The sequence below is a fragment of the Talpa occidentalis genome, unplaced genomic scaffold (genome assembly GCF_014898055.3).
Source record: "Talpa occidentalis isolate TD23 unplaced genomic scaffold, MPIMG_talOcc4v2.1 talOcc4.16, whole genome shotgun sequence".
In the NCBI taxonomy this organism is placed as follows: Eukaryota; Metazoa; Chordata; class Mammalia; order Eulipotyphla; family Talpidae; genus Talpa; species Talpa occidentalis.
The window spans coordinates 48938337-48957649 of record NW_023601653.1 but is presented as its reverse complement, the minus strand read 5'-3'; the positions used below and the strand labels follow the sequence as shown (position 1 = coordinate 48957649).

Genomic DNA, 19313 nt, shown 5'->3' with positions numbered 1-19313 from the left:
ACCAAAGATATCATTTTGGGGTTGCTAATATGAATGTGTTTTTAATTTCAAAGTCAACTTTTTCATTGCTGGTATATAGGAAAGTGAGTGACTTTTGTATAACGTTGTACCCTGCAACCTTGGTAGAGTTACTTGCTAGTTCCAGGAATTTTGCTGTTTGTTGATTCTTTTGGATTTTTTCTCCCTAGATGGTTATGTCATTTACTAGCAAAGAGAGTTTTTTTTTTTTTGGTCCTTCCCAAACTGTATACCATTTTTTTCTTTTTTCTTTTCTTTTTGCATTAGCTAGGACTACCAATACAATGTTAAAAAGCACTGGTAAAGGGAACATTCTTGTGTTATTCCCAGTCTTGGAGGGAAAGATGTGTTTCTCATCAATAAGTTTGATGTTCACTGTAGCTTATTTGTAGATGGAGTTTTGCCAAGATGAATAAATTCTCATATATTCCTAGTCTGCTGAGTTTTTATCATGAATGAATGCTGGATATTGTCAAATGACTTTTCTGCATCTATTGATATGATTATGTAATTTATCTTCTAATCCTGTTGATGTATAATGGATTACATCAATCAAATTTTATTTGTTGAAACAATACTTCAGAACTGAAATCAATTTTACTTGGTCAATTTTAGACATTCGGGATTCAATTTCCTCATAGTTTGTTGAAGAGTTTTGCATCTATTTTCATGAGAGATCTTAATCTGTAGTATCTTTTTTTCTTGTAATACCTTTATCTGGTTTTTATATTAGGGTAATGCTGGCATCAGAGAATGAATAAAGAAATATTCCCTCTACTTTGTTTTTGGGAAGAGATCCTAGAGAACTGGTACAATTTTCTTCCTTAAGTATTGGGTAGATTTTAATTTTTTTTCTTTCTTACAGTTATTCTTTTTCCTGGTCCCTTATTTAGGTTTTCTCGATTCCTGCTATGAGTGAGACCACCTGGTATTTTTCTTTTTCTTTCTGGCTTATTTCACTGAGCATGATCCCTTCCAGCTCCATCCATGTTGCTGCAAATTGCATGTGTTCAAAATCAACAAACAACTATGAACCAGAGACACACTATGGTGGGGAGGGCGGGGAAAGGAGGGATGGGGTCAAGATAAGGGGGTTGCAATTGTATGAGGAATATAAAAATAAAATTAAAAAATAAAATATTATGAGCTGTCAATAAAAAAAATAAAAAATAAACCCCACCAGAATATAGTATCCTCTGCTATCAACTAATAGTGTCACAAAGCATAAGACATGGGTCCACAGAGACCCATAACATATCCTAATATAGTCTTATTAATGAAAACCTATGAATTACCTGCACCATTATCCACAAGTTGCAAAACTTCAATTTTTCCACTCTGTGATTCAATGAAAGCAATCACATTGGCTCCAAGAATGGGTGTATAACCTTGGAGAACTTCTACATAAACAATCATTGGGCTGGGAAAAAAAAAAAGTATTTGGTAGAATTCAAATATCTGGGATTGTTTATTTCTATTATTTCTATTTTGGAAGGTCATTAATTATTGACTCAATTTCCTTAATAGATATATAACTATATCAACTATATCATCTATTTCTTCAGTGTGTATGTGTGTACATATACATATTCAAATTTATTTGAGATTGGTTTAATAGCAACAAGGTCATATTATGAATGTTTTACAGCATATTACTTTCTTTACACACTAAACCAATTGCTTGTAAGTAATTTAACTAGCATAGCTTTATTTTATTTTATTTTTCAATGTCTTTGTAAGAGTCACTAAAAAGGATAGGCCTTCTATTAGTTCCCTATGGCATTCTCATAATAACATTCTCAAAAGACCCTTGATGTTTTGACCCACAGTTTGAGAAACTGTTAGCTCAGAGTCTTCTACCCTTTTTATCAGGAAAGCTGAGTTTAGTCTTCACTTGTTATACTTTAACAACTTTCAATCAAGAAGTTACATAGCTTTTAAAGACCTGTATATCTCCATGGGGAGAAGAAGACATAAAAAAGAATTCTGTAAAGATCCATATCTAGATGCTTCATAAAAATGGTCACATAATGAAAAATAAATTTCCTTATGCAAAAGAAACTTGATAGAGAGCAACACTCTGTTTTTATTATTGCTGCCACCTACCCTTTAAGTAAGTGCCAAGTCAGCAGAATCCAAGATGGCACCAAATCACCACTCTAGTGTCCATGCCCTGTATAATGCTTTCTTCTTAAGGGAGTGAGACTGTGTCTAAGGTTGGTTTTTCTCTTGTGATTATGTTAACCAATAAAAATGAAGACCCCATAAAGTTGGGGTTCATTGAAAGTTCATTGAAAGTTTTGAGTTCATTGAAAGTTAGATTGTCTAAGGTGGCCATCATTTAATTGGGTGGCAATCCTTAAAATGGTCAGAGAGTTAAAGAGAGAAATATTTTCTTCTGCTGGCTTTAAAGAAGCAAATGCCCATGCTGGTTGCGTGGGTCCAGGGGTGGAACAGGCGGGAACAGAACACTAACAGAGTGGCCTTGGACAAGATATTAAGTTTAGTATTCCTCTATGAAGTGAGACCACTTTCTAGTTCTATCAGTAGAACACTATGTTTTTATAATTCTACCATAGGTCAAAATTAAACTCACTCCCATGATACCACCAGTCAACAAAAACAGCATTCACTTAACAGATAGCATTGGAGCCTGTTTTGGAATACTGGAATTGATTACAATCTCCAACTTCTGGAGTTATTAGAATGATATGACATATGATTTTACATCTAGCACATTTTCTAAGTGTTTTGCATCATAAATAAAAACTCAGGCAGGTTTACAAGGAAACATTTGGTTTATGGGGTTGAATATAATGGTGAGTCCTTGATCAAGGGGGAGGGAAGGAGGGAGAGAAAACTTTGAAAGTAAAGGTCAATTGTAATAATAAACACCGTAACAATAACTAATTTCTCAAGAATGACCATGAGCAGCAATGGTTTTGAGATAAAAATCTGAAGACTCTCCTTTAATCAAGCCAACATGGAACTGAGTTCCTATTCATGGGAGTTGTATGTACAAGGGTCTAGAACAATTGAACCCATTTCACAATATCAGAATCCTCTTCAGTTTCAGCTGCATCTAAGGAGTTTTAATTTGAAAGATGATGAAATCTTTGGCATGTTGTCTGCTCATTTCTTTAAAAGTAGATGAGAATTAAAAAAAAAAAGACTCTTTAAAAAAATCCATTTGAAATGATCTTAGACCATGTGTTCTTCTTTCAAGGAAAAAACAAAGAAGTCAATACATGGACTTCTCCCCCAAAGAGATCTCCTGTCTCCGTGTCCAGGACTCTGGAGTAGATTGCTGGGCATCTGACACAATAGGAGTTGCTTCTGTCACTGCTCTCAAGGCTAGAAGCCTGATATAAAGGTGTGGCTGGACTCCTGGAGGCTCCTGGGAAGAACCCTGCCTTCTCTCTCCCAGCTTCTGGCTGTCCACATACCTTGGCTTCATTGGTTTTTGCCACCTCACTCTAATTTCTGCCTGGGTTTTCTATTCCCTCGTGTAATGTGGACAGGTATCAAATCTTGTGCTGCCTTTGTCTTATGAAATCACTTGCCATTGGATTTAGGACCCACTTGGATATGCCAGGGATTTTTCTCAACATCTTTAACTTTATTAAGTGTGCAGAGACCTTTTTCCAGATAAGGTGACTTTCATGATTCCAGGATTTGCACTAGGACATATTTTGGGGAGCGACCATTCAACCCACTCCCTTGCCTTTGTTTATTATCTGATATGAATTAATTGAGTTCTGTCTTTTTCCCTATCATCCCCTTACCCCCATACATATACACCAAAATCAATACTCCAGTTAAGTCCTAACCCTCAGTACTCCAGAAGGTAACCTTGTTTGGCATGAGCTGTTGCAGATATGATACATTCAGTTCAGAAGATGTCGTTAGAGTGAGCCCTATTCTGATATGATTCCAGTACTTTTTAAAAGGAGAAATTTGGGGGACTCCCTGGTGGCACAGCAGGTTGAGTGCTGTGCTGTGAAGCTGTCCGCAGCCTCTACAGCACAGGTTCAATTCCCAGCCGGCCCGGGAGAAATCCACATGACTTGGCAGACCTCTCCTGCCTTGCCTACTGCTCTCCTCAGCAGTGTCTTTGGTCCGTCTGTCTGTTCTGCTCCCTGCTCTCTCTGGTGAATTCTCTCACCCTCCCACGCCTCTGACCTGTACCCCAGTTCTTGTATAAATAAATAAATCTTTTAAAAAATAAAATAAAAGGCGGGCCTCCCCTGGTGGCGCAGCGGTTGAGCGCTGGGTTGTGAAGCTGCCCGCAGCCCCTGCAGCGCCGGTTCAATCCCCGGCCACCAGCGAGGGTCCCACATGGCGCAACAGACCTCTCCTGCCGCTGGGGCTGCTCCCCTCAGCAGTGTATTTTGGTCCATCTGCCTGTTATGTTCCTCGCTCTTGCTCTGGTGAGTTCTCTCACCCTCCCGCACTTCTGACTGTACCCAGTGCTTGTATAAATAAATAAATAAATCTTAAAAAAAAATAAAAGGAGAAATTTGGATGGACACACACGCACACACATACACACACACGGAGACCATTATGTGAGGGTGAAGGCAATGATTGGAGTTATGCTTTTACAAGCCAAGAAGAACCGAAGATTACCTGCAAATTATCAAAAACTAGGTGTGAGTCATGGGAGATTGTCCCTATCCAGAACCGTGAAAAAATAAATTTCTGTTGTTTAAACCACCTAGTCTGTGTACTTCATCCTGGTTGCTCTACCAAAAGAATACATTATCCACATGTGAAAATCATTTGAGGGCCTCCCCTGGTGGCGCAGCGATTGAGCGTGGGGCTGTGAAGCTGCCCGCAGCCTCTGCAGCGCCGGTTCCATCCCCAGCCAGCGGCGAGGGTCCCACATGGCGCGCAGACCTCTCCTGCCGCGCCCGCTGCTCCCCTCAGTGGTGTATTTCATCAGTCTGTGTGTTCTGTTCCCTGCTCTGGCTCTGGTGAATTCTCTCACCCTCCCGCACTTCTGACTGTACCTAGTGCTTGTATAAATAAATAAATCTTTAAAAAAATTTATTTGAAATGATGGTAATGAAATTTTGAATTTTGACTCTACAGTAATGTTGCATTTTATTTATCAACATTTTGCTGAAAGTAGTTTCCAGCTTATAACATCATCATAAATACAAAATTTTGTCTATATGACAATTCCCTGTTTGTGGCTTATTTTCCTTTGGATACATTCTGAGAAAAAGGTTCAGAACAATAAAAACAATTGGGTGACAACATTTTATGCCTTGGATATATGCCACTAAATTGTTTTCCAAAAGAGTTGTAACAATTTATCTTCTCCCTGCTATGTAATGAATGGCTTCAACACATTCTCACCAACATTGGACAGTATCATTCAAGTACTTTCATACATGTTTCCTGAAAACACTCACATGTATTGTTCAGAAGAGGAGGGGTTAACAAAGAGCTTATTTGTTTAGTTCTAACTTTTCCTTTCTTGCTTTCAGCCAGTTACCAGTGTCTACAGACTAAACTTTGCTTAAGACAATCACTACAGAAGGTGATTCAAGATGGGTAGGAATTAAAATTTTTATTTAAGTAACAGTGGTTTATAATATTTATGTAGGTTTCAGGTGTACCACATCATAAGTCAGCATCTTATATAGTGTATTGTCTTTACTACTAAAGGTCTAATTTCATCCTTCACGATGTAATTGGCATCTTTTACCTATTTTACCACCACACACACACATCCTCCCTTCCCTTCTGGTAACCACTAATTTGGTCTAATAGTCTAGTAGTTTATTTTTGTTTCATTTAGTTCATCTGTTTGTTGGTTCTCTATGTACTACATAGGAGTGAAATCACATCATGCCACACCTGTCTTCTGCGTTTCCACCAAGCATCCTTCTTCTAGATCCCACCATGTTTGTGCAAATGGCAGGACATGTATACACCTGAGTAGAAGTTCATTATGTCTACATACCACCTCTTCTTTGTCCATTCATATCTGTCCATGGACTTATATCGTGTGCCTTTGTTTAAGAGATGAAATCACTCATTTCATTAATCCACCCTTCATGAATTAAATCTTTTTCTTTAGTTGTGTATCTATTGTAACGAGGAGCATGAGGACAGTTTATAGGGTCATATTCCCTTTTGGTTTTCTTAACACAGCCTATCAGGGTTTATCTTCACCTTGTCCAAGAAATTAAACTGGCGTTGGAAGCTTCAGCCTGTCCTGAGAGGAGGGACTCACAGGCCTGCTTATGCCTCTACAATCTTCCTGACGACAGATCCAGTTTTTCCGTTAAAAACTGAACAATGACCAAACCGAATCTCAGAAAAGCTGTTTCTCCCCTACCCCCTCCCTTTAATGTAGAGAAGCTCTACTGAGCAGGTCGTCCTGCACCGCCGGTCTCTTCAGTCTCCATTTGCCTACATGCACACGCACACTCACACACATGCACACCCGGGCACCTTGTGTCCACACAGCCTGTGGTGTGCGCTCCCCACCCAGATGGGAGTGTGCCGCGCCCCGGGCCCTCCTGGGGTTTCTAAGGCGCCCTGCGTGGCTGCTCAGGGCGGGCGTCTCGCGGCGTGCAGCGGACTGGAGAGCATCCCTCCCCGGTGCGCAGTGCAGACCAGCTGAGCCAACTCCGCGCGGCTGTCTTTTCAGCTTGCGTGGGTGGGAAGGTGTGTCCCCCGAGCCTTCACCCTGAACCTCTGAATGACTCTGTCTGTCTCTCCCCTGCCCCCCGCCCCCAGCGTTGGAGCTCTCCCTTTGCACACCAGAGTGGGGCGCCTTCCCCTCACCCACCAATTAAAAAATGAAAAAATAAAACCCCACCCCACCCGGAGCCGGGCGAGCGGGCCGGCAGGTGCGGCAGGAATGGAAACTGCGGGGCGGGGCTGCGCGGCCTGGAGGCCCCCGCCCGCCCCTCGCCCTCCTCCCGCCCGCACCCGCCGCCCAGGCCGGGCGGCCCCGGGCGCGGACGCAGACGGCCGTCTCCTCCCGCCCCGCACCCAGGCTCCGCGCCCGAGAGCCGGAGTCACGTTTGGGAGCCGACAGACGCCAGCGGTTCCCGGCGGCCGGAGTCCGCGCCGGTGAGAGCACCAGGCTAGCCGCACCCCGGCCGAGGTAGGAAGGGCGCCCAAGCCCCCGGCGGGCGAGGATCCGGCTGGGGCCGGGAGGGCCAGGGCGGCGGGGCCCGCGGGGCCGCAATGGGGGCGCGTGGTCCCCGAGGCTGGTGCCGGGGCTGCTCGCGGACCCCTGCGGTTAGGCGACGTCCCCGCAGGTTTGGCTCCCGCAGAGCCGGTGCAGCTGGGGCGCGTGGGGAGGCCGGGGGCGACGGGTTCCAGCGCCCGAGAAGGTTCCGCCGGGGCCGCGGGGACTGGGCGGAGAAGCGCCGGCGGGTCACCCCGAGGCGGTTCCTGGAGCGCGCCGACCCGAGGCCACGTGTGCGGTGGCCGCTGCCCTGCAGGACCCCGGGCCCGGCGCGCTGCCAGGACCCCGGGAGCGGTCCTCACCGCCTGCGCCCCACCCGGACCCGGCGCGCCGAATCCCGCACTGGACCTCGCCAAGGTGCCCAACCCCGGGCTGGCAGGGATCCGAGGGCCAGGGCGGGCCCGTCCCTCGTGGAAGTTTTCCACCTCTTTCTGTGACCTCGGGCGTCGCGGGAGCTCCAGTTAGAGAGGCTGGCGGGGGGCCGCGCGCGTGGCCGCGAGTGAGCTCACCTGCGCCACCATCCCCTTCTCCTATCGCTGATGACCAACTAGCAATGGGGTCCACCTGCCAACCTCCTGAGTCTTCTCACCCCTGGGTGGGCGGGCCGAGGAGCGCTTGTTCTCTCGTGGCTAACTTACCTGGGCTGAGCAGCCACCCTTCTCCTGGGGCTGCAAGAGCTTGGGTGATTGCCTGCCCATGTAGTGTGAGGAGCTGGGACGCCGTGAGACCTGGCAAGTGAATCATGTATTTTTATTAAATAGAGGTTGCGAGGGGAGAAGTAGACAGCAAGCGTGTGGACGTTGGAGAATCGCCCTCTGGCTTCGGTTACCCATCACCGGTATCGCCGCTTATCCGACTCCGAGATTTGGCTGAGGAGTGGATTTAGTTTAAGTCACATAGGGGAAAGGGAATAAAGGAAATTTCAAGATGGCTATTCAGACTTTTCAGCAAAACCCACGTTTAGGGATGTTTGTGTGTGAGGCTGTCAGAAGATGGCCCTGGGGGTTTTAGGACAAGACTCAAGAGTCACCATTTTACCTATAGTATTTCTCAGGATGTAGGTCTTTTGAGTAATTTTTCCCTGACTGAGGACAACTTCTGCATCTGTTTAATTAACAAAAGTCCTTATTCTACTTTCAAACATTGGATTACAATTCTTTATAAAACAGGTCAGTCAGCAAGAGGTGGTAAACCTTAGGTAATATGTTCCTTCACATTTAAAGGAGGGGATGCAACATCTAATTACAGAAGAATTAAGAATTAAGAATTAGGGGGTGAAAGCAAAGAAAATACCTCATTTGGGTATTGCTCTGGGATTTGTAAAGATTCTGGTTATCTTGACCAAAGTTTTACCATTTGCTAATCTTCTGAAGATGCCTTATTGGTTGCATTTCTTCTTTCAACATCCGAGCACCTTACGAATGCTTTTTGGTATTAATTCCCATGCATGCATGAAAACTCATTCATTCACAAACACTTCTCCTGAAGGGTCACGTGCAGACTGCTTGCTTGCCTCTGCCAGTGTATTCTGATGCTTGTGAAAGCATAGACTGCTCTCGAGGAAGTGTTTTTAATGTTTTCTTTTGTTAATAGATCAGTTTAAGAATCTTATAAAAGCTGTGGAATATGAAACATATAACACATGAAGCAAATGTGTGTACATTCACAGAATTCTGCCTCTCATCTATGGAGTTGACAGCCTCCTTAATCTAAAAGTCAGCCTTGCAGAGATCCTGTGCAGGGCCAGCCTCTTGGTGGTGATGGGAATGAGGGTGTCACACAGGGCCTGGGCTAAGAAGGACCCCATGCTTGGCTCCATGCCCTGCTGTCACTGCTGCTGTCTTAAACATTCTGATACAAGGAGCTCCGAATTTTCATTCTTTGCTGGACCCTGAAAATTCTGTAGCCATTTCTGACCCCCATAGACAAGGCTGTTCTAGAACTTTCAGCATTGCCTCTTAGCAATCTTACATATCTGGTGAATTCTCCAACACAAACCTGGGCGGGGATTTATGTTTCTCAATGTCCCGCTCCTCATTGTCTAAGTGAAGGTAACAGACAATGCCTCTACTCTACCCAGCTTAAAATGCTGTTGTGAAGACACTCTAGGTAAAGAGATAATTGTCAAAATGCCTACTTCCCCTGAGCATTTCTGTGCCAATAAAGATGGTATTATGGCAAACTTCCCTTTTTCACTTCATTTTTCAGAAGCAGCTTGAGGAAGATTGGTTAAGTACAGTAAAAAGGTTGCAGAACTTTTATAACCCTTATATTTTGGTGGATAAGTCCCCCAAAGTAGCTAAGGTATTCAGTATTTTAAATATTTCTTCAAAATTATTGTTTGAACAAGATCAGAATTTGGCAGTGAAAAAAGTACAGAATATTTCTTGGGGCCTCCCTGGTGACCTAGGGGTTAAGTCTCAGTGCTGTCACCACTAAGGCCTGAGTTCATTCCCCTTTTCTTCTATTCCCAGCCAGGGAGCTAACCCACATGGTGCAGCAGACCTCTCCTGTCTAGCCCGCTGCTCTCCTTGGCAGTGTATTTCAGTAGATCTGCCTCTTCTCCCCACTCTGTCTCTGGTGAATTCCCCACACCCTCCTGCACCTCTGGCCTACACCCTAGTCCTTCTATGCAAAAATGTAAATAAATTTTTAAAAAAAGGTTCACCTGAAAAAAGAAAACAAAAAACTTCTTGGTCCCAAAGATAATTCATTGATTAAAGAGAGGTTTCGGTCAAATTCATCCAAAAATTGAACAATGGAAACTTGAGTCAATAATTTGAAGTATTTTGAGGAGGTGATTGTAGTGGCAGGATGGGCACAGAGCAGGTTTTCTATGATTCAAGCAGACTGGGTAAAGGAGGAGTTCTGGAGTCCTTGGTGGCTTTCTCCGGTTTTTATTGAGCTTTTACATGTAGTGCAGCAACCAGGTACACGGCAGGCAGGAATGCTGGGGGGCCAGAAGGCCTCCAAGCCCCCAGCAAGTCTTCACTCTGGCCTTCTCTGGCTTTCTTTCTCCCCTTCTTTATCCTGCCTCTGCCTCTCTTGGGAGATATCTCAATACTGCAGCCATGGCCAGCAGAAGTAAACATCATAACTTATAACAGTGTAACAAATGCAGGTGCCCCATCAGGAAGGGCAGTCCTAATGGCAGGAGAGCAGAAAAGCCTGAAAACCATTTACCCTACAGTGAAAACCATATACCCTACCTCTTTGATAAATTAAGATTTGAAAATTAGGGGCCTCCCTGGTGGCACATGCAGTTGAGCCCAGTGCAGTGAGGCTGTCCATAGCCGCTGCAGTGTGGGTTCGAGCCAGGCCGGCACGGAGATACCCACATGGTGCGGCAGACCTGTGCTGTCTCGCCCACTGCTCCCCTCAGCAGTATATTTCAGTCAGTCTGCCTGTTCTGTTCCCTGCTCTATCTCTAGTGCATCCTCTCACCTTCCTGCACATCTGGCCTGTATCCCAGTTCTTGTATAAATAAATCTTTAAAACAAAAAAAGATTGAAAATTTATATTTTCCAAATCTCTATCAAGTCACTGTTAAATATTCTAGCAATATTTAACAATATTGTATACTTTTATAGCAATAATATACTTATATAGCATAATACTTTTATAGCAATAATATACTTATATAGCATAATACTTTTATAGCAAATAATATACTTTTATAACAATAAAAGTATACCTACCTAGTCCCTTGCCAAATTTTCACCTGTTGTAACACTAGGGGAGGAACTGAGGAACTTTAAGGAAGTCTTCTGTCCCTACACTGTTCCCATTACCTGCCTCTTTGCCCCCAGGCCTTGCCCATTTTCCAGCTTTCATCTCCACCGTAATGGTAACACATTCTGAAGAACTGGGGAAGAAAATAAAGTGAAGAGAAATGAGCCCAATTCCTATATCAGAATCCTATAATGGGGCCCTTTAGGGGCCCATGGAGATGCCTCCATACAAGCATGTGCACAGGCAGTCTGTGTGCTTTAGAATATGTGAAATCTTTAATGAGACAAATTAATGCAATGTAAAGTGTTAATCGGTAATATCAGATTAGCTGTTTTAAGGCAAGATTAGGCAGCAGATGAATGATACAGAAAATAAGCAGTGAATTCCCAAGAAGAGAATAAAATACATTGAAATGGTTAGTGAAGCTTAAGAAGTGAGATTTATGAGATGTTCCTTAAAGTCTGCTCCTAATAGAGGTAAATAAAGACTTCTGGGTGATTGATGTACATAAAGGTAACAATCTAGACAGCCTAAATTTCATATAAGTAAAAACTGGAGATAAAACTAAGAGAATGGTCCACTGGCTGTTCAGTCATATAAGATGTCAGTAAGCCCATTCCTTAATGACTCACGGTGCTGATTTTTCTGCATTTAGCATTGAGTAAAACAGATGTGTTTCCTTTCCTTTGGGAACTTACAGTTAAAAAATTAAATAGTAAGAAACTTGAGAGTGGTACAGAGAACAACCGTGTCATGAAAAAAAAGAGAGGCTAACTGACATGGTGCTCTGGGCTGGTTTCTTGGACAAAGAGTAATTTAAGTCGATATTTGAAAGAAGCATTGGGTTAACTTGGCAAAGAAAAATGGGGAGTGGGAAAAGCAATCTGGGTAAAGAAAATAGCAAATAAGACTGTAAGGAGAGGCACAGAAAGCAAGACCCAGTGTTAGGGAGGGGTGTGCTAGCTGGACAAGGCGGGGTGACAGGGCCAGGGGCTGACACACCTCACAGATCTTCATGGAGACTTTGAGTTGGATTTTCATGGGAAAGCATTGAAGACTTCAAGGGCAGGAACTGTCCAGTTTATATTTTAAGGAGATCTTTGGCTGCAGTCAAGAGAACAGACTGGAGAGATAACAGACTAGAAGTAGGAACAGAGCTGGCAGCAGTGCTGACAGGGAAGATGGAGAGCAGTGGGGAGACTTGAGGTCTCAAAGTAGAATTGAAAGAACTTGGTGATGGATTAGACATGAGTGGTAAGGCAGAAAGAAGAGTTAGAAGGAGTTGATATTTCCTCATGTTTGCAATCTAAAATAGTAGGTTCCCATGCATGTGATTTAGAGTCGCCACCATAACAACTGAAATGGACATTAAACTGATAACCCTTGTAGGACCGATTTCTCTCCCCAGAAAAGGCTTTTACCAGGATGTTCACAGTCGGCCTTTTCCAGCAGGTGTCACCTTGGCACACAGACTAAGGTCAGGGAGGTCCCTGTGGGCCTTACCAGAAACCGACTCCTTTCCTTACCAAATGCAGATGACCTGATTTCGGAACCTCTCCAGAGGTACCAGGCTGTGGGGTCAGAGATCAGGGAGAGGAAGGAAAAGACTGGCTTTTCATACTGTCATTCGTACTGTTGAGATTATTTTTCAGATCCACGTGCAACTGATCATTTTTTAGAAGGTTGTAGCCTCAACAAAGAGTGTTCCTGTTTCTTGGGCTTTAGCAATGGAATGAACGTGGGGTCATTTCCTGAGATGAAAAGACTAAAAAGAGAAAGACCTGATCCTCACCAGACAGACTGTTGTGAACCCGACTCACGGCTTTCAGCCTGGTCTGCGTGGGTGTGGGTGTCTGTCCCTCATTATAACATTAAGTGAAGGGGAAAAGCAGGCTTCCTTGATCCTGTAAGTTTGAGAAACACTTGATTTAACCTAGTTCATCAGTTTTATTGCAGGAATCCTCAGGGCCTTTAATATACTAATGAACATAAAGCATCATCAAGAAAGAAGGGATATTTTATGCCACATTTCCTAGACTTATTTGACCTTGAAATGCTTTTTTGGCGGAACATCTAACAGAGTCAGCACTCAGCCTAACACGCTTGGGGAAATCTTGCCCTACATTAATAGATTAAACCTTTCCACATCCAAAGCTCTCCATTAACCATCCGCGCTCTCGTCTCCTTCATGCTACCTAGTTGGACCGAAGCACGAAACTGGTAATAGGCTTTAGGATGATGATGACAACAGTTCTGCCTTATGGATAAGATACTGAGACACCCAAAAGCAAGATGGGCAGTCTGATTAAAGACATTTTATTTTCACGTATGGTTTCTTGGCAAGGCTATGCAGGACTCCCCCGAGGTGATTTCTGTTCAGTGTAGATTACATGTGGGTACCCGGAAGCATAGACTATGGGACGACTTGACACAGCTTCTCTGAGCTCCTTGAAAGTCTGGCCTTATTTGATCTTGTCCTATATCTCCTGCTGAATCATGGCAGTGTGAGTATGCAGCGTAACTATGAATCCAGGCACATCCTTTCCTGTCCCCAACGTATTTGCATGTTGAGGGGTTGGAGGCAGGAATGCAGTCTGTGGCCATAGTCATCAGCCACAGTGCCACAGAGCAGAGCGGGAGCACAGGCTCCTGGGGCGGTGGACACCTTGCAACCCCACCACTCAGGTGCGCTGGCCGAGGGCCAGATCTGGCCCCTGCCTGCTTCTCTATGTCCCTTGAACTAAGAAAGGTTTTGCTATTTTTAAGATCAATCCAAAGCAGAATAATGTTCCATGCTACACAAAAATAATATGAAATTCAAATATCTGTTTGCAGAAATAAAGGCTATTGCTGTCCACCTTTTCATCATGTTTTCTGTGGCTGCATCAGTGTTTCACCAGTGAGCAGTTATGACCTGGAAAACCATTTTTTTTTTTAATTGAGGTTATTGGTTTACAACACTGTTTATGATTCAAAGGTACAGAACCATACCCTCCAGATGTAACATACACACCCACCACCAGGCCACTCCTTGTCCTTCATAGTCTATTGGGGCCTCCCCCTACTTTGTTCTGCCTCTTAACCCTGCCACTCTGGGCACCTCAATTCTACAGTCGAATTTCTAGGTTTTTTTTTTTTTTTTTTTTTTCAATTGATTCAGTTGTAGCTGACCCTTTGTTTTGTTCCTCTTTATTCCATATGAGTGAAATCATCCAGAATTTGTCTTTCTCATTCCGACTTATTCCACTTAGCATCATTCTTTCCAGTTCCATCCATGTTGTAGCAAATGGCAAAGTTTTTTCTTCTTTTTTTTTAAATAGTTGAGTAGGATCCCATTGTGTTTATATACCAGATCTTCCAAATTCGCTCATCTGTCCATGGACCCTTAGGTTGCCATTGTGACTTGGCTATTGAAATAGTGCCACAGTGAACCTAAGGGTGCACATACCCCTTCAATTTAATGTTTTTTCATTCTTTGGGGGGATATCTAGAAGTAGAATCACTGATCTTATGGTAGGTCCATTTTTAATATTTTAAAAAACCTCCATACTGTTTTCCAGAGGGACTAGACCAGTCTATATTCCCACCACCAGTGTATGAGGTTCTTTTTTCTGGTCTTTTTGATGTGGGCCATTCTCACAGTTGTGAGGGGTTGTGGTTTTGCTTTCATTTCCGTGATAAGAGAGGCTTAACATTGTGTTTCTTCTTTGGAGACATGTCTCTTTAGTTCTTTTACTCATTATTTGATTGAGTAAAAAAATGCTTTGTTTTGTTTTGGTTGAGTTGTGTGAGTTCTTTGTAGATCTGGGCTATCAGCCCCTTGGCAAATGTATGATGTGCAAATATTTCCTCCTATTCAGGAGTTTGTCTTTTTGGTTTAATGATAATTTATTTTGCTGTGCAGTGCTTTCTTGTCCAGGGGTTCTAGTTCCATTTATTTATACTCACTTTTGTTTCTTTTGCAGTTGGAGATAAATTCACAAAAATAACACTCAATCCAACATGATGGAGTTTTTTGCATGTTTTCTTCAATGTGTTTTATGGTTTGGGGCCTCACATCCATGTCTTTAATCCATTTTGAATTAATTTTTGTTTGAGGTATGTAGAGAAGGCAAAAAGATTGCCTCTCCACTTAGCCCTTCTTCAACCTCAGCTGAGGAGTGGGGGTCAGGGACATCCCCTGGTAAATAACAGATTCCTCAGAGGAGGCAGGAGTATTTCCTGAGCCAAAAAGTGAGCAATTAATTATGAGAACACTGTACATTTTAGACCATTGAAGAATGGTGCTTTATTGATCTCAGCTCAGAGAGAAGATGCATGCCATTAAGGACAGCATAGACACAGGGTATCTTTGAGGGCAGGACTGTGGGAGTTAGGAAGACCACAAGATTACATCTCTGGCACCTGCATATTTGAAGTCACGTAAGCAGTTCAAGCCAGTGTACAGCGCTGTCAAGAACTCTGGGGACCACAGTGATGTAAGGAAAAAATTAATTAAAAAAAAAAAAAACACTGTCAAGAAACCAGTGGAATCTGCCAGGAAAATAGCGTACACTGAACACAAGAAGCTGTGTGTGGCAGTTTAGTACATGTGCATGTATTAAAGATGTTTTCTCATTATTTTCACAAAGGGACACTCAACACTAAAAGGGGTATGGATAGTAGCAATATATCTCATCCAGTAATAAAAACTCTTACAGAGGGACAGTGATCATTTGATAACAATATAGTTGTGTCTAAAACTTAAGAGGAATTGTCCAGTTAAATCCATATAATACATGAAGGTAAATAAGATGCCCCACTAAATATTAATGAGATTAACTTTCTGTGTGTATTTTTGCTTCTGTTAGACTGCAACAGAATTAAGAATATTGCAGCCATTCAGATTGTTGTCTCATTCTGAATTGAGTCTTCAATTGTGTTTCGTTCACACAAGACTTTCAGGACCTGTCTTCCCTGAAGATCACGGTGTGATCTCAGAGATGGAGACCTGTTCTTTCACCAAGAGACTTGGAAAGCATTAAGGTCGACTTAGAAAACTCTCAAATGGCAGCCATCTTTGATGGTTTGAAAGAGTTAATTTTGCACATCCACATGAGCAGTTTCCCCCTTCTTCAGCACCCTGTGCTTGTTAGCTCTCTCCTCAGCAGACTTGTGACACTCCCTCTTCCTCCTCCTCCTCTTTCAGCCCAGGCCTGCTGAAGCAGTGGTTATGCAAGTGCCCCCGAGAGTAGTGCTGATCACAGGACTGCACGGAGGTAAATTTAGGTCTCCGTTTCTTTTAGGACAGAGCAAAACGTCCTCAAATTAGACTACCCTGAACTCCTAGACGTACTCTATGTTGGCACATTTCACACCATCTTATCTACTCTACAGTGTAATGACTGTAGATAGCACTGCCCTGGCTAAATATATTCACAGTGGAAGTTAGTTAGTTCAGTCCTTTCTCTATATTTGGTCTGGTTCCCCCAATTTTTAGAAAAGCCAGTTGCAAGGACAAACAGTGACTTGTCGCACTTCTGTCTAATGAGGGGCTATAAACTAGTACCGAGTCTTACCAGTCGAGGTTCCATGACCCTTCCTTTCATTTTCTTATTCACTCATTGATCCTATTCACTCCAGGTCTACCATGCACTAGACTGGGTGTTCAGCTCTGCAGACACAATGGTGAGCCTGCACCTGCCTGAAAGCCTTAGCACCCACTTCTCTTTGGGTAACGTTTGACTAGTTACAACTTTGGGGTTTGTGAAGTCTTTCTTTAAGGATCCTCAGTGTAAAAACACAAAATACTTACATGTCTTTATTCTGCCTTCTCTCCCTCCTAACCTGCCTCTGTCAATGATTTTATTTCCCACAGTTCTGAGCAGTTAACACCAATAAGGGCATGTTGAGAAGTGGAGTTAAATATTAAAAGTCTACAAGTTAGATAATGCAAATTCTTCCCAAGGAAACAATGTTCTACTTTATTCACCAAAAGCACTGAAAATTAATTAGCCTTGTACCCTCCTCTCAGTTACTTGGTCTGTCCCCAGGTCTCTTCTTTCCCCAAAATGGGTTCCACCCTCAGACCACCATGTCTTGGTGTGTTAAGTGATTCACTGCTAACCATTGTGGGCTGGGCCAATGTAGGGAAGTTGCAAGTTCAGAATGTTACCTTTGTCTTGCCATAGGGCTGTCGGTTAGTTGCTGGTTCCTTCTGAGATGATGCCTGCAGCCATCTACCTTTATTTCTAGAAACAAAAGAAAAATTTCTCTGCCTTAAATATCTTTTCCTGGCTTATAATCTGGATAAGTGTAGGCAATTGATGAGAGGATCATAGCTTTCAACAGACTTTCCAAGAAGGCGTGGCCAACACCAGAGTTCGTGCTCCTTCAGGAACTCTCCAGAGGTCGTGGCCAAACAGGATGCTGTGGCAGAAATCCCGTGGCCCTTACTCTCTGAAGTGCAGTGGACCTCAGCCACAGGTCAGGGGGATCCCTTGGGAGGCTTTCTCATGGGGATCGCAGAATAGTTTGGGATGCTCAGGTTTGTCCCACATTCAGTATATCTCATGCCTCAGAGCACAGCATCATTACAAAACAGAAAAAGGCACCACTGGGTCAGTTCCCTGCATAATGTCATCCATGCCCCACCCCCTTACCTGAAGGAGCCCTTGCAGGTGGGATCCTAGTTTAGTGTTGCGGCATGGGGGTGGGTGTCCCTAGTGAGAAGCCTTTGGAACATTACCATCACTCCTACTCTCAGGCTGGGTGTCTGCAGGCAGGTCACTTAACCTTTGGGCTTCTCATGGTGTGCTGTTTGCGTGGGCTACTGTAATAAAGTGCCACAAGCCGAGTGGCTTAAACCACAGAGCTCTACTACCTCACATCTCTGGGGGTTGGAACCCAAAATCAAGGTTGGTTTCTTCTGAGGGAAGGCACTGTTCCAGACCTCTCCTCTTGGATTATAGGTGGTCGGTTTTTTGGTTTTTTTTTAAAGACTTTTTTATTTATACAAGCACTGGGTACAGTCAGAAGCGTGGGAGGGTGAGAGAACTCACCAGAGCCAGAGCGGGGAACAGAACAAGCAGACTGACGAAGTACACTGCTGAGGGGAGCAACGGGCGTGGCAGGAGAGGTCTGCGTGCCAAGTGGGACCCTCACCCGGTGGCCGGGGATTGAACCGGCGCTGCAGGGGCTTCGGGCAGCTTCACAACCCAGCGCTCAACCGCTGTGCCACCGGGGAGGCCCTAGGTGGTCGTTTTCAAATCACCTTAGCTCTGTGCTGGTCTGTGTCTCTGTCTCTATTTCCTCTTTTTATAAGGGCAGCAGTCATGTTGGATCAGGGCCCACCCTGCTCTGGTCCGACCTCGTCTTTGTTACATCCCTAACAACTGTTTCTAAACAAGTTCACATTTTGAGCTGCTGGGATTCAGACTCACACATCGGAGGTGAGGGAGACAAAAAGCAACCTGAAACACCCAGAACACTAATACCTGACTGCCTTATCACAGCGGAACATGGTTACAAAACTGTATCTGCAAAGCACTGTGTTCTAAAAAAATGCCCTAAATGCATTTTAGGTATGGGTTAATAATAAACATTAGTAATGGCCATTGCCTTCACCAAGAGTTTCTTCTCCATGTGATTTTATTGTGTTTTATGAGATATATAACTTACATGTGGAAAAGCAAATATATCTTAACTGTAGTAAGTTGAATATACTTAAGCATTTCTTAGATTCCAGCTTCCAGATTTAAAAAAACAAAACAAAACAGTTATAGGTAACCCAAATGTCTAGTCATGCTTTCATTCAGTCACTACCTAGTCCCCCAAGAGTAATCATCCTCAATTCTGAGTCATAGATTAGCTAGAGTCAAACAAAGATTAACTTTCCCATTTTTTGGAGTTCATATTAATGAGATTATATGGATTGTATTCCTTCATGTCTGACTTCTTCACTCTATGTGGTGTTTGTGAGACTTATACAAAGTGTGTGAATTTGTAGGTCATTCCTTTTCATTGCTGTGTAGTACTCCTTGCTGGGAATATACTCCATTTAACTTACGTGTTTGAATATTGATAAAGAGTGATTTCTACATGGAGTTCTTAGGAATGTTGCTGCCAAAAACGTTTTTTATTAAATATCTTTGTTGAAAATATTACACATTTCTGTTGGGTATATCTTGGTATGGAATTAATGTAGAGAGCTTTAGTGAAACCTGCCAAAGAGTTTTCCAAAGTGGTGGTTCTTTTTTTTTTTTAAGATTTATTTATTTATGCATATAAGAATTGGGGTACAGGCCAGAGTTGTGGGGGATAAGAGGACTCACCAGAGACAGAGTGGGGAACAGAACAGGCAGACTGA

General features: G+C 43.4%; 1 protein-coding gene across 1 annotated transcript in view; it reads left to right on the top strand.

Moving 5' to 3' along the window:
- Nucleotides 1–7051: 7051 nt before the first annotated feature.
- FAR2 (fatty acyl-CoA reductase 2) overlaps nucleotides 7052–19313 on the top strand; it is a 151780-nt gene continuing 139518 nt past the window's right edge. The window contains exon 1 of the mRNA XM_037514175.2: nucleotides 7052–7147. The gene's annotated coding sequence lies outside the window, so the exon portion shown is untranslated. The remainder of the gene's footprint in view (nucleotides 7148–19313) is intronic.